A 13,170-nucleotide genomic window follows, 5' to 3' on the forward strand; every position below is an offset into this window, starting at 1 on the left:
AGAAGTCCATTTCATACCAGAGCAAAACCGGCTAATGTGAAACACTTCGGTTACTGGCGGTTAGCAGCGCGCCAATATCTACTCTTTCTTGTGTTCCTATCCATGTAATTAGTTTCATGCAAAATATTTTTCGCCTGGCAAGTTTAAACCACATGGAAAACTACAGTTCAGTGATTAAAGGCTTTCTGGTTTTGTTTATATGAAAGCATGAAGAGTGGTGACATCTATTGTTGTTGTTGCTTAACATTTCAATTATTCATTTTTTAAAATTTTTTTGTAAGGACTGGAAGCAGCAATTATTTTTGTTAGAGATTAACCGGTTGATTTCTTTACAGCGTTAGAAAATAGTAAAAAAAAAAATAACAGATTGTTTACAAATTGCTTCTTTTTTTTTCCGACCAGAGGTTCAAAACCAAAAGATAATCAACTAATCATTCCATTAGTACTTCTAAATTAATGTCAGCTAATTGGCTTACTTACTAACTTCATCAACACAGTACATGAAATCAGAGCATCCTGCTCACAGTAGAAACACACAGGGCCCTGTATGAAGACATAAACTCAATTTGTGTCTGAATGTTACAGAGGCAGACCTGCACATATATCAACAGCTACTTCACCTAATCAGGTTTTTATATTAGATTACGACATTCAAATGACCATCAGTTACTCTCAAAGGTGGTTGAAGTATGAACAGACTTTACTGTAGCTACATTCATCGCTTTAACAGCATTTGACTGGCTGCTGCCATTCATTTGACACGTCTACGATGACCCTGCTGGTGTTGACATGCCGGATTATTGTTTAATAGAACCAAATATATTTAATATGGCATGACCGCAGCAACTTTTCACAACAGCTTCACTATGTTCAGGTACAAGTCGATAAAAGGTTGGACAAACCAATGGTTTATAAAGCCAAGAGTCTGGGCACAGTGATGAGCAGCTGTCTATATTTACGGCGCATCTAATGATTAATGAGAATGGTTTCGAAATTTTACTTTTGAACAAACTAAAAAGCTTTTAAAAGCGATGTTAAATTTTATGAAATCACCCTTTTTGTTAAATTATTACTTGCTAAACCTCTCCATTGCATGAATATTATATCTGTAGTCATTGTAGTCATACAACATTATCCTTGGTGCAGACAACACTGCATGACACTCTTACAATGCAGTCGCCCTGCAGTAAATACCAATTTGCTTAAGCTTGCAAAGCTCTGAATGGTCATTTTGGAGGCATTGTTTTTAACTTGTTGGAAGGAAATAACTATACAAATTATCATTATTATTATTATTGTGTCTATGTGGGTCAAAGGAACACCTGTAACAAAGAGCTATGAGTGGGCATGATGATTGTTTTTGGCAGGTGAAACCTCAGAAAAGCATGAGACAACCAGGATAAACAATTGAGCTGCATGTAACATCTATTACATTGCTATTAAGTGTGACTGACTAGGATGTAAATTAATGATGCCTGCGTGAATTATGAATAGAAACAGGTATGTAATTGGAAAAGATTAAGATGTTACACACAGCCATTTTAGCAACAGAATGTCTCAGAGTCCCAGTGATATAACCTGATACTAAACATACAAAACATCTCATGAAACTGTCTACCAAAGGTGGGAACAGCAGTAAATGTTGGCTGAAGTTGATCAAGATGATCTACAGCCTCCTGAGCAGGTGATCTTTGGTCAATTTCAAAGTGATGGACTTTGTGTTAAAATGGTATTTGTCTACCTAATTTGCAAATATTTGCATCTAACCTACAGGCACTAAGTGAACTGCAGTTTTTACCCTGTGGGGCAAACAAAAAGAAATTCCTGCATTGCACAGATGATGCAAGCATGAGGACGTGTTATACCAAATTTCACAATGTCATTTTGTCTTAAATTACAAAAGATCTTACCAACTCAATATTTTTTCCAATTAAGTTTGGAATCTCACATAATTCCCTCTGTCACAGGCTGTGTCTGTAACTGCTAAAAACCTGCAGAAGTAAAAACCATTTCAATCATGTGATCTATGGCTTGTGTCACACAGCTCACCACTCACACTGCCGAGGGACACAGTAAACATTGCAAAACAAAAACATGACACTGGCTTGTAATAACACTAATCGCATCATAGACCACATTTAACCCCCCCCCACCCCCCACCCCACCCCCCAGCCTGCAGGTCGGGCTGAGCTGCTGTTTTGGTTGTTAGCTGTCTGTACAGGCAGGCATGCAGTCAGCCATGTAATCAGGAACAATGCACTGGCCAGTGGCCACACTCAGGTGACTTCAAGTTGCACATCAGACACACAGCAGGCGGTGTGAGCCAGGACTGAGGCCGATATAACCGCAGTAAATATGCCATTTCATTGCGACTTTTTTTTTTTTTTTTTAAATCAGCAAACCATGCATATTACTGCTAAGTCACAACCCTGTTTATCCACCCATAATATAGTCAGTGTTGAGTAATAAAACCTAGCCAACGTCACATACTGTAGCTGTGTCCCCAACGTTTACACCGCTCCGCGTCCTCGACTGTTTTCCAGGGACTGTGATCATTTAAATACTCGCATAAAGCTCCGCCGTCTGCGGACACTGATCTACAAACACAACACAACATCAAACCTGTAACGTGTGACCGAAATGCTGCCAGCGACGTTAGCTTACAACAGTTAGCTANACTCAATATTTTTTCCAATTAAGTTTGGAATCTCATATAATTCCCTGTCACAGGCTGTGTCTGTAACTGCTAAAACCTGCAGAAGTAAAAACCATTTCAATCATGTGATCTATGGCTTGTGTCACACAGCTCACCACTCACACTGCCGAGGGACACAGTAAACATTGCAAAACAAAAACATGACACTGGCTTGTAATAACACTAATCGCATCATAGACCACATTTAACCCCCCCCCACCCCCCACCCCACCCCCCAGCCTGCAGGTCGGGCTGAGCTGCTGTTTTGGTTGTTAGCTGTCTGTACAGGCAGGCATGCAGTCAGCCATGTAATCAGGAACAATGCACTGGCCAGTGGCCACACTCAGGTGACTTCAAGTTGCACATCAGACACACAGCAGGCGGTGTGAGCCAGGACTGAGGCCGATATAACCGCAGTAAATATGCCATTTCATTGCGACTTTTTTTTTTTTTTTTAAAATCAGCAAACCATGCATATTACTGCTAAGTCACAACCCTGTTTATCCACCCATAATATAGTCAGTGTTGAGTAATAAAACCTAGCCAACGTCACATACTGTAGCTGTGTCCCCAACGTTTACACCGCTCCGCGTCCTCGACTGTTTTCCAGGGACTGTGATCATTTAAATACTCGCATAAAGCTCCGCCGTCTGCGGACACTGATCTACAAACACAACACAACATCAAACCTGTAACGTGTGACCGAAATGCTGCCAGCGACGTTAGCTTACAACAGTTAGCTAGTGGCGACCAGCTGATCGCACTAGCAACGCAGCATCTGAACGACAACTGTCAAGCTAAACGGTGACGTCCGTGTGTAACTGTATGGCCTTCAATAAACACACTGCAAATAAAGAAGGTGTTATTATTAAGAGTGGATGTGTAATGTCTCTCTGGGCATTGCCGCTGACATGCTAACGTTAGCATTAAATGTTGCTCTGGCGGAAAGTAACGTTAACGCAAGCCGAGATGCACATTCCTGTGTATGCTAACTCCCATGCTAGGCAGCTAGCGGCTACAGCGCTAAGCTAGCCGCTCCAGAGACCTATGAGTCTTTCGTGTGTATCCGCCTTACACTTACCAGCAAGCGGCGTTTACGGCTAAATTCTTCGGTTCTAACGCTGACGATAACCTCCAATGTGTCAAATAAGTCGATGCGGGGCACTCCGTGTATATCCATATGTCACAAACGATGCTTTAATCCCAAAGTGGTCACTGCTCCCTCTCCTTCCTTCTGCCGGTAGCCATTTTTCCTCAACATCCAAATAAGCCGAGCTCGTCCCAGCGCTGATTTTCCTCCAAACAGCATCCTCCTCTCAGCTGCGACCGAGGCCACATCAGTAGGACAGAGCTGACATCTGTTGGAAACACTGAGGAAAACACTTCATTAAATTATTTTAAATGACATACTAATAAGTTTTTTTTTAAGTTTTTTTTCCTCATTTGTTTTGTTTTGTTTTGCCTTTGCATTTTTTTTAGCTCCATAAACTCATTAAGTGATGTGTTGCTGCAGTTTTAAGTTTATTAAATATCCTTAAATCAGGTTTTGTTTTGTTATACTTTTCATTAAATTTTGACTGGTTTAGTTCTTACTCATTTTATGTTGCAATGCCTGTATTTCTCATGGTCAATAATTGTATTGACTAAGATGATTATATGAATGTGATTGTTTTCCTATTAAAATGTAAAGATTTATTCAAATATATAGAATTACAGATTTGTATTTTATATCATTTCTTGCTTGTGGGTGTTTTTAGGTGCAACAATTACAAAAAGGGGAAAAAAACATGTCATTTATAACCTAATAATCATTTAATAAATATTAACAATTGAATAATAATAATTTTAATAATTATAATTATAATAATGTATATTAATGGTTTTATTATAGGCTATTATTATTATTTAATTAATAATATAAATCTTTAATGATAACTTATAATGCTAACGAACAGATTAGAAAATCTAAATTTCATTGTTATATTCTTTTATTATTTGTTCTTTATTTTGAAGGAGGTGTTCTTAGGGGAAACAATTACAAAAATGAAGAAACAAAGATGTAATCTATAATAATAATATATAATGCTCAAATTTTAGATTAGAGAACATCATTTTTTCCTGAGTAATGGAAGTAGAGCAACAATTATTGCATTAATTGATTAGTTGATCCAAAGAAAAATTATTTTGATACCAAATTTTAGTATTTTTAGTAATCCAGCCTCTCAAACATGATGATCTGATAATACTTTCTGTTTCATATCTTTGCAAACTGAATATCTTTCACTGTCAGTCAAAAAACAAATCATTTGAAGATATCAACTTAAATATAAATGAGGCTTTTTCTCTATTTTCTGGCATTTTATAGACAAAATTAAGTGTGAAAGCAAAAATGTTGGCAGCCCACATCTGACCCCATAACAATACAGAGGCCAGATAATACGTTTTCAGAACACTTTTTATTGTAATGATGATGAAGGAGGCTCCACACTCTCCACAGAGGCTTATCACAGTGATAGGCCATAGTACCAGAAAAAATAAGCGTTTTTAAACATTTTTAAATATTTTTAAAGATTATTCCTTTTTAAATTATTCAAAATTATTAGAATTATTAAATTATATAAACATATAAAAATTTGTTGTCCCACTTGCAATACCTTCACTGACTACCAGGGGGCTGCAGCACACAGGTTAGGAACTACTGGTCTAGATTATGTTTATTCTAGTGACTGAGGTACCTTTAACACACTGCAGCCTGTCATTTCAACCTGAACCTCACATGTAGTCGAGAGTGTTGCTTTGAGTCCGTAAAGTGCAGAGATCTCAAAACGTTGACTCTGACACATTGTACTATCGAGTACGAGGCACTAGGTGACAGCAGTTCTTCTTCTCATCTGACAATAAAAATTCTGATTCATTCAAAGCCATCCTGTGGTTGGTTTGTTTTGCTATGAGCAACATCAACCACAACCGCTGTAACCTCAACTGCTGATAGTGAAACTTTGGTGTCATATACCTCCACAGTAGCACATGCTGCCCATCCCAGTGGAAAAAAATAATGACTCTGTTCAGTTGACTTGTCATCTTTTATGTATTGAAGCCTTTAATCAAAAGCTAAACCTATTGTGTTGAGTTAAGGTTCGGCACTGGAAAATTTCCCCAAGTGGGAGATACCATTATTACTCATTATGTTAGACTTGAAAAGCTGCTTTTTATTGGCGGTTGGGGATAGAGTTCATCCATTGTTGCTCAGTCCTACAGAAGCTTGCTGCTGCTGTTTGGGAAACTTCCTTAACCCCTGCTGTGGCTTGGAGAATTCAATTTCCAATGTTTTAACCTTTTTATTTTATTTTATTTAGTAGTCAAATCCCAAAACAAGGTCAAGTCCACATCCAGAGTGTTTGAGATTGAGGTATAAAGCTAAAACCAAATAGGCTACAAACAGTGTTTTTCCAAGGCTGAGAAAGACCTACTGTGTGTTGAACCATTCAAATCTCCAAAATTAAGAAGATTCAGATTCACATTTCAGATTCTAATTTCCTTTAATGGTCATTTCAAAGCTTTTACATACATAAAAACGAAATAACGTTTCGCTTTAGGAAAACCAGACAAGCAAAATAAAGTGCAATAGTAAATAAACAGAATAAATATGGTTGATAAAAGGGTGATGCACAATAAAATATATGAAGGCCTAAAAATCTTTAAAACATGCAGTAGCTTTAGTCAGGAGTGCCAAGCCAGGTACAGGTAAAACATTTCTCTGGTAGAAATTTCCCACACTGGAGAAGATTAAGTGAACACACACACACACACACAAACAAAGAACCACTGCTCCAGTAAACGACACCAGACAACCCTGGCCACACTCCAAAACTCCTCAAACAAGCCTGAACTTGATCCTTACTGTAAGTGAGCACCATTGATAAACAATGACCGAAAACAAAACTTAGGGTCTTTGCATGGCGCTGTACACAGCTGCTGCAGCTTTCACTTATTAATCACATGCAGCTGCCCCATGATAAAATTTTTATATCATGCATTTGTTTAATTGCAGTCTTTGGGTTCAGTCAGCAGACAACAATGCTGTGTAGATAAAAAAATGGGTAACCACACCAGTTCCTCTATAGTAGTGACTCATTGTGTGTGAACAAATATCAAATCAGTAGATCTTCCAGCGAACAAGAAAGTTACACATGAGCAGTTTCATTTCACCAAACACTGGTCTGCAGAAAAATAGAAAGGACATCTGCCAAGACAAAATGAAACACATTGCGATATGGAAAATTAAAATGGGAAGCTGGCATTTCAGAATGAAATGTATAAATTGTATATCACTCTCGCTGTTGGAAGCTTCTCCTTTACGGTGGCAGTCCTCTAATCTCATGCCAGAAATAGTGTGACAGATTCACAAGTGCGGAACATGATTAGACGTTATCCACTTTCGTCCCGAGTGCGTCTGGCAGGCCTGCTTCTTCATCGCTGCAGCCGCAGCCACTGTCCTCTATAAACACACATTGCAATGTTTTGACTGGTTCATCGCTCCTGCAGTTTAACACACGGCATCAGCTGCTAACTGATGCTAACAGAACAGCTTGAAGTGTAGCTCTTGCTTTTGTTGTTGATGGCTAGATGAGAAGATGGTACCACTCTTGTGGCTTAGTCTGTTGACTATGAGAGGTAGAGTCAAGCCACTGTTAGCTTAGCTTAGCATAAAGACTGAAAACAGGGGGAAACAGCTAGCCTGGCTCTGTGTAAACTTAAACTAAACTATTAGGTCTAGAAGCGATGAAGCTTCACAGAGGAGTTTTTGACAAGATGTAGAATTGATTAGGACTTTTCATTGTTCTTGTATAAAGTATATGCCAGTCACATGCAAATCAACCGCGTTTTCAGAAACTAGAATATGTTCTCTTTCAAAATAAATGCATTTCGGCTGTTTTCAGGTTGTCTATCTGTCCGTCGTGGACTCGATATCTCAGGAACGTCTTGATGGAACTTCTTCAAATTTGATGCAAACATTCATTTGGTCTCACGGATGAACTGATTACATTTTGGTGGTCAAAGGTCAAAGGTTAAGTCCACTGTGACCTCACAAAACATGATTTTTGGCCTTGTGAACTTGATATCTCGAGAACTCCTCGAGGGAATCCTTTCAAATTTGGCACAAACGTTCTAGTTTTAACCTTAGGACAGCGCTTGGATAACTTTTTTTAGCGTCTTTATGCTAAGCTAACGTGACTACAGGTCCCAGCCTCATAGTTAATGCAGAGATACGAGAGTTTTGTCAATTTTCTCATCTAAATCTCAACAAAAAACCAAATGGTGCTTGGTGGGTCGGATGTGACTGGATGTTACTTAAGTAAAAGATCACAAGTTTAAACCCAAATAAAAGTAATTTCCCTGATGAAGAGCCCCTGAGCAATCCTGATGTTTCCTGTGTGCTCACCAGGCCCAGAGGTGACTCTAAACTCTGACCTTACAGCTAGAATTCCCTGAAAGGATTAGATCATTATCCTCAGTTTCAATCTAACTAACTGCAACCTGTGCGGCATTAATTTAATTTAAAGTGTCACAAGCCAAAAATGTCAGGAACTACTGTCCAAGAACATCAGGACAGATGCAAGTGAATGCATCAAAGTAAAACTGCAGTTATTCTGCAATTGTGTTGTTCCCAATTCATCTCCGCAGGGACGTTTGGCTGCCAACCGTGCAGTTGTCAGAGGACACCACAACACATATGTTCACATAAAAAATGCTAATTGTTGGCTGCACTGACACTGTCACTCTGCCATATACTTCCTAGCTGTTTCAGTCAAACCCTCTGAGCTGCAGTTTTAATTTCTTGTGAAACGGTCGGGCTGGTATAGATAAACAGCCTCAGGGTGCTGTTCAGTCGCCTGCACAGTGTGAGTTTCCTTTCGCCTGCTCTGCTTCCCTTTTCTTTGCAGATCTTTCCTCTGAACACTTTAAATAAAACTTAACCTAGATGTGCAGTCTGTCCCCGGTTTCCTGAAAGTCATGTGGTTCTTGTTTACACTCATGTCCCTGCCACTGCTCCCAGTGTGACAACTGTGTCTGTGGAGGGTTTATTGTACCAGCATAAGAAGTGGTTGTCATCAGGGTGCATATGGTTCAGGCTGCAATACATATTACAGTGATTGTGCTTTTGTGTTTAGACAGGGAGGTCATTTTGATTTTACTCCACACACTTCTCCACACAGCTGACGACCTACAGCTTCTTGTTATTGTTACACAACCCAGCGGCCGTAGTAATTATGACTGGAGCAAATGAAGAAGTTAGATAGGGAGCAACGTTGGGGTGGATGGATGGGTTAACAAAACACAGCACCAGCGCACTGTTTGTCTCCCGTCTGAAACTGATACTCATCATTGTTTCTTTAAACCGTGACTGTTCCATAACTGTAACCACATATTGCTTTTATTACAAATAGGGCAACAATGGTCATCTAACCACGATCTTTCTTAGAATCTAAACACAGATTTAACCTCAAATGAAAGCTAATGTTGCTCTGCGGCAGCATTGTGATTGCTAGTACGTTAGCAACATAGCAAAATGAAACTTCTGGCCCATCATATGCTCGGTTACTCTGCCCGAGTCTGGCCCAGATTCCTGGCTGTTATTCCCCGGTATTGACTGACAGCTGGAAGATTTTATGCGTGTGTGCCAGAATCGGTCCAGATGTGGACACAACATCTGACGATCATGCTGTATATGGGCCAGATTCGGACCGTCCATCCGAGCATTAGAGGAAAAGTTAAGGGACCACCAAAGCCATTAAGCATCTCAGGACCATGACTGTTTGTATGAATGACTGTATGAATTAATGGCAATTCGTCTCATAATTGTTGAAATATCCACCAGAGACATGCCACTAGCATGGGGTGACCAGAGGAGCTGTCCCCGTCCCATGGCTAAAAGGCTCAGAAATGAGAGTCTTTACGTTAGATGCAGCAGTTTCTGGTGTTTCTTGGGAGAATTGCTTTCTTGCGCACGCACACACACACACACAGCAACAGTTGTGGGGATGACAGTAAGGACTTGGCAGTTAACACAGAGTACTTCACCACCGTGTCTGGACAGATAAACAGCACCACCTCCGAGTAGTTAAACTTTATCAGCAGAGATCTGAGATAAAAAGATGCTGCTGATAAAAACTAATTTCTCCACATAAGAGCTGCTTGAGTCACAGAGGATGTTGGGGGTGTGATATGGATATACATGTATATCATGTGATCTTCAATGTGTATAATTGGGAATGAAACCTGAAACTCAAAACGGAGGCTCTCAGAATGACACTGACCAGAATCATGTGAGAAATTTACCTTGGCTGAAACAGAAGACCAACTTGATATTCCGCACGTTTTCTCAGGAACAACGCCAAAGGACAAAACGGGACGAGTAAAAACTAGAACTTTTTTGCACGTCAAAGTTTAGTTTTTGCGAATGTGTTTCCGCCCAAAGGCTCACTTAGTTTTGCTCTGAAACATCCAGTTTCACGTCGCTACCCTCCATCTACAGTTAATCCACAGCCACACCGCCTCCTGTGGCATGTTGACATAACCGACTGTTGAGGCGGCATCAGATCGAGGCTTGCGGCTGTGTCTAAACTACATTTGTCTGAGTAGGTGTTAAAATAAACACTTCATGCTTAGCTTCAAACTTTTGCAATTGAATATTTCTAAATATTTCTGCCCTGATTTTAACACATGGAGGCCTCAACATTGCCAAGCTGCAGCCAGGAAGTTCTCCAGCCAAGGAACATTTGTGAAGTTACTTCTCAACTGTCACTTTACATCAGGAACCTCCAGTTGTTAAAGGGGCGGTAAAGAGGAAAACTTTTCCTGATAAATGATTGCAATATTCTACGGAAGCCCTGAGAGGCAAATGAGAAATGTATTTTTTGCCAGGTTCATTTTGTAAGGTTTTGTTTTTCATCTGTATTAACAACTCCCGAGAGTCAAGTGAATTTAACTACATATTAAGAAACATGTGAAAGTGCAATGGTCAACATTACGATAATTTTATTCCTACACATTTGGCATTTTCTCTGCAGGAAAAAGTGACACATTGTTAGTGGTAAAAAGGGTCGACGCCACTCTAATGTCTGTGTTCCAAAAGATGTTTGAAAATAGGTTTATTGGCCTTCTTACTACTGATTCCCTGCCAGCCTCTAATGATGGGAAGTTCAAGAAACAGACCCACAGAAAACCCCCTGATGAAAAACACAATGTGTTGTTTTTACATATTAAATAAATGAGAAAAAGCTGCAGAGCTGTTTCCATCTGCTCCCAGTTAAATGCTAAGCTAAATACTAATTCTGACTCCAGCGCTGTGCTTTTGGCATCAAAAACAAGCTGTGGACACAACACTGTTATATAAAAATCTTTTTAAGCTGAACATGTTTTCAAACAGTGAAACACATTACACGTCACATGTCAGTCACTGTTTCTGGCCACCCAATAAATTGTAAACCGCCCCCGAGCTCTGCTTTGCTCTCATGCAGCTCAGGAGGGAAATATCTGTCTTTTCACTATGTTCACCAGCTAATTACTAACCTCACATGTCTGGCAGCTGGTGACAGGTGGGAAACGTGCAGTGAGTTTTCTGTGGATGGAAACAACATGACAGAATCAAATCAGTGAAGTTGCAGGAGATTAAAGATGCTATAAGAAATCAGTGACCCCTTTCTTATCTCACACAGTCGTTTGATGAGTTGGTATAAAAATAGTACACAGATATGAGACTGGTAGTGATCTCACTTCACTTTCTAAAAAAAAGGAACATATAATTCCCAAAATACTAAACCAAACTTTAAGAAAAGGATCTGACTTGCACACTGTTTATGAGACAACAGAAACAGGACAGACGGACAGGAAATCAGTCCGACTGCACACAGAAACATGTGGAGTAAGTTCATCCTCACGTTCTAATCCCACACTGCGTTTTTGGATGGTTGCATCAGTCTTGGCAAAAGCATTTGCTTGTGGCGGGAAAAGTTCCTCTCCTGTTGCTCAACAACTCCCACACTCGCTAGATTGTAATCTAGTACTCAGATTCATGCACACACACGCATGCGACAATCACACAGATCAGACGAATCAAGTGTTGCCCGTATGCACTCCCTGAAAAATTCCCCGACCGCACTACACTGATATCTACTGATAAAAGTCTGGATAGAGTAGCAAGACCAAAAGATAGACGAAGAAGTCCCCGAAGATCAAATCCCATGACCCCGTGACACTGGCATCATGCCGTTCATCACACTTCAGCTTGGAAAAAAGAGAAGAAGTGAAAGACGTGGGCCAGTGTTACACTGATATCTTGGGCTTATATTCGCTCTTTATTTTCACATAACAGACGTGATGCAGCTGCACAGATGCGCCAAGCTCTTACTATACTTCTACTGACATGTCCATTGCTGTCAGCACTTGCACAGAAGTTAACGTGTCTGCTTAAAGTGCACAGACTTTCTGCAGGCCTTCTAGCTGCGTTCATGATATACACTTGAACTTTCAGAGTTTACATGTAGCACCGACGGTTCTGTCACTTTAATCTCTTACTGTTCAGCTGCTCTCTGTGATTTCACTTCAGCTCATTAACGGCTGCAACTTCAAACATAAAGTAATTCCCACAGGAAAAGCTTTAACATTTGAGGCATTACACTTTATCAAGTGCTGTATGTCACTTCCAATGCGATGCATCAATTGTGCAAGCAGGCAAAGTTTATTTGTGTAGCACTTTTCCCAGACACTGCTCACAAAGTGCTTCACAATCAAAATTAATAGAATCAAATGAAAGAATTAAAATCAAATAAAAACAAAAGTAAAAACTATACAAGAATAAAAAATATGCAAGAGTGAAAACAGATAAAAGACACTGGTTAAAGCATAAAATAACACCCGTTACCTACAGTGAAAGCCTGTCTGAACAGATGGGTTTTCAGTTGCTTTTGGAAAGCGTCCACAGAACCCAAGGATCTCAGATTTGGTGGGAGGATTGTGCACATAAATCTGCATGTTACACACTTGTCAGTGCAGTTATTAAGTAAGAAATCCATGCACTTTGCTTTTTTTGTTTTGCACAAACTGACTGACATCAGTCTTTACGAATCTTTGCAATTAATGTGTTGCAAAATAGTGAAATATAAAGACTGTGATTGTTGGCAGATATATTGCCGATGATGCACAGTAGCACATAAACATACAGCAGCTGGACTTTCTCTCTGTAAAGCAAAGATGGATTATATCAAGTATTTCTCAAAGAAGACAAAAGCTCTGATAAAGACTGGCCTCAGGGAAGACAGACCAGAAGAGTCTGGCAAGAAACACAAAAGGAGAGGAGGCGTGAAGAGGTAAATGTCCAGGCACGCGCGCAGACTCTCTCCCACTTCCAGTCAATGAGTGCGGCTCGCACTTTCGCTTTCTCTTACACACCTGTATAAATGCACCTGTAGCTT

At 39.8% G+C, this 13,170-nt stretch overlaps 1 protein-coding gene across 1 annotated transcript in view; it reads right to left on the bottom strand.

Moving 5' to 3' along the window:
• wdfy3 (WD repeat and FYVE domain containing 3) overlaps positions 1-4,075 on the bottom strand; it is a 95,099-nt gene extending 91,024 nt beyond the window's left edge. Inside the window, exon 1 of the mRNA XM_022753753.1 lies at positions 3,777-4,075. The gene's annotated coding sequence lies outside the window, so the exon portion shown is untranslated. The remainder of the gene's footprint in view (positions 1-3,776) is intronic.
• Positions 4,076-13,170: the final 9,095 nt, after the last annotated feature.

Source organism: Seriola dumerili, unplaced genomic scaffold (genome assembly GCF_002260705.1).
Source record: "Seriola dumerili isolate Sdu_G_001 unplaced genomic scaffold, Sdu_1.0 BDQW01000193.1, whole genome shotgun sequence".
NCBI lineage: Eukaryota > Metazoa > Chordata > Actinopteri > Carangiformes > Carangidae > Seriola > Seriola dumerili.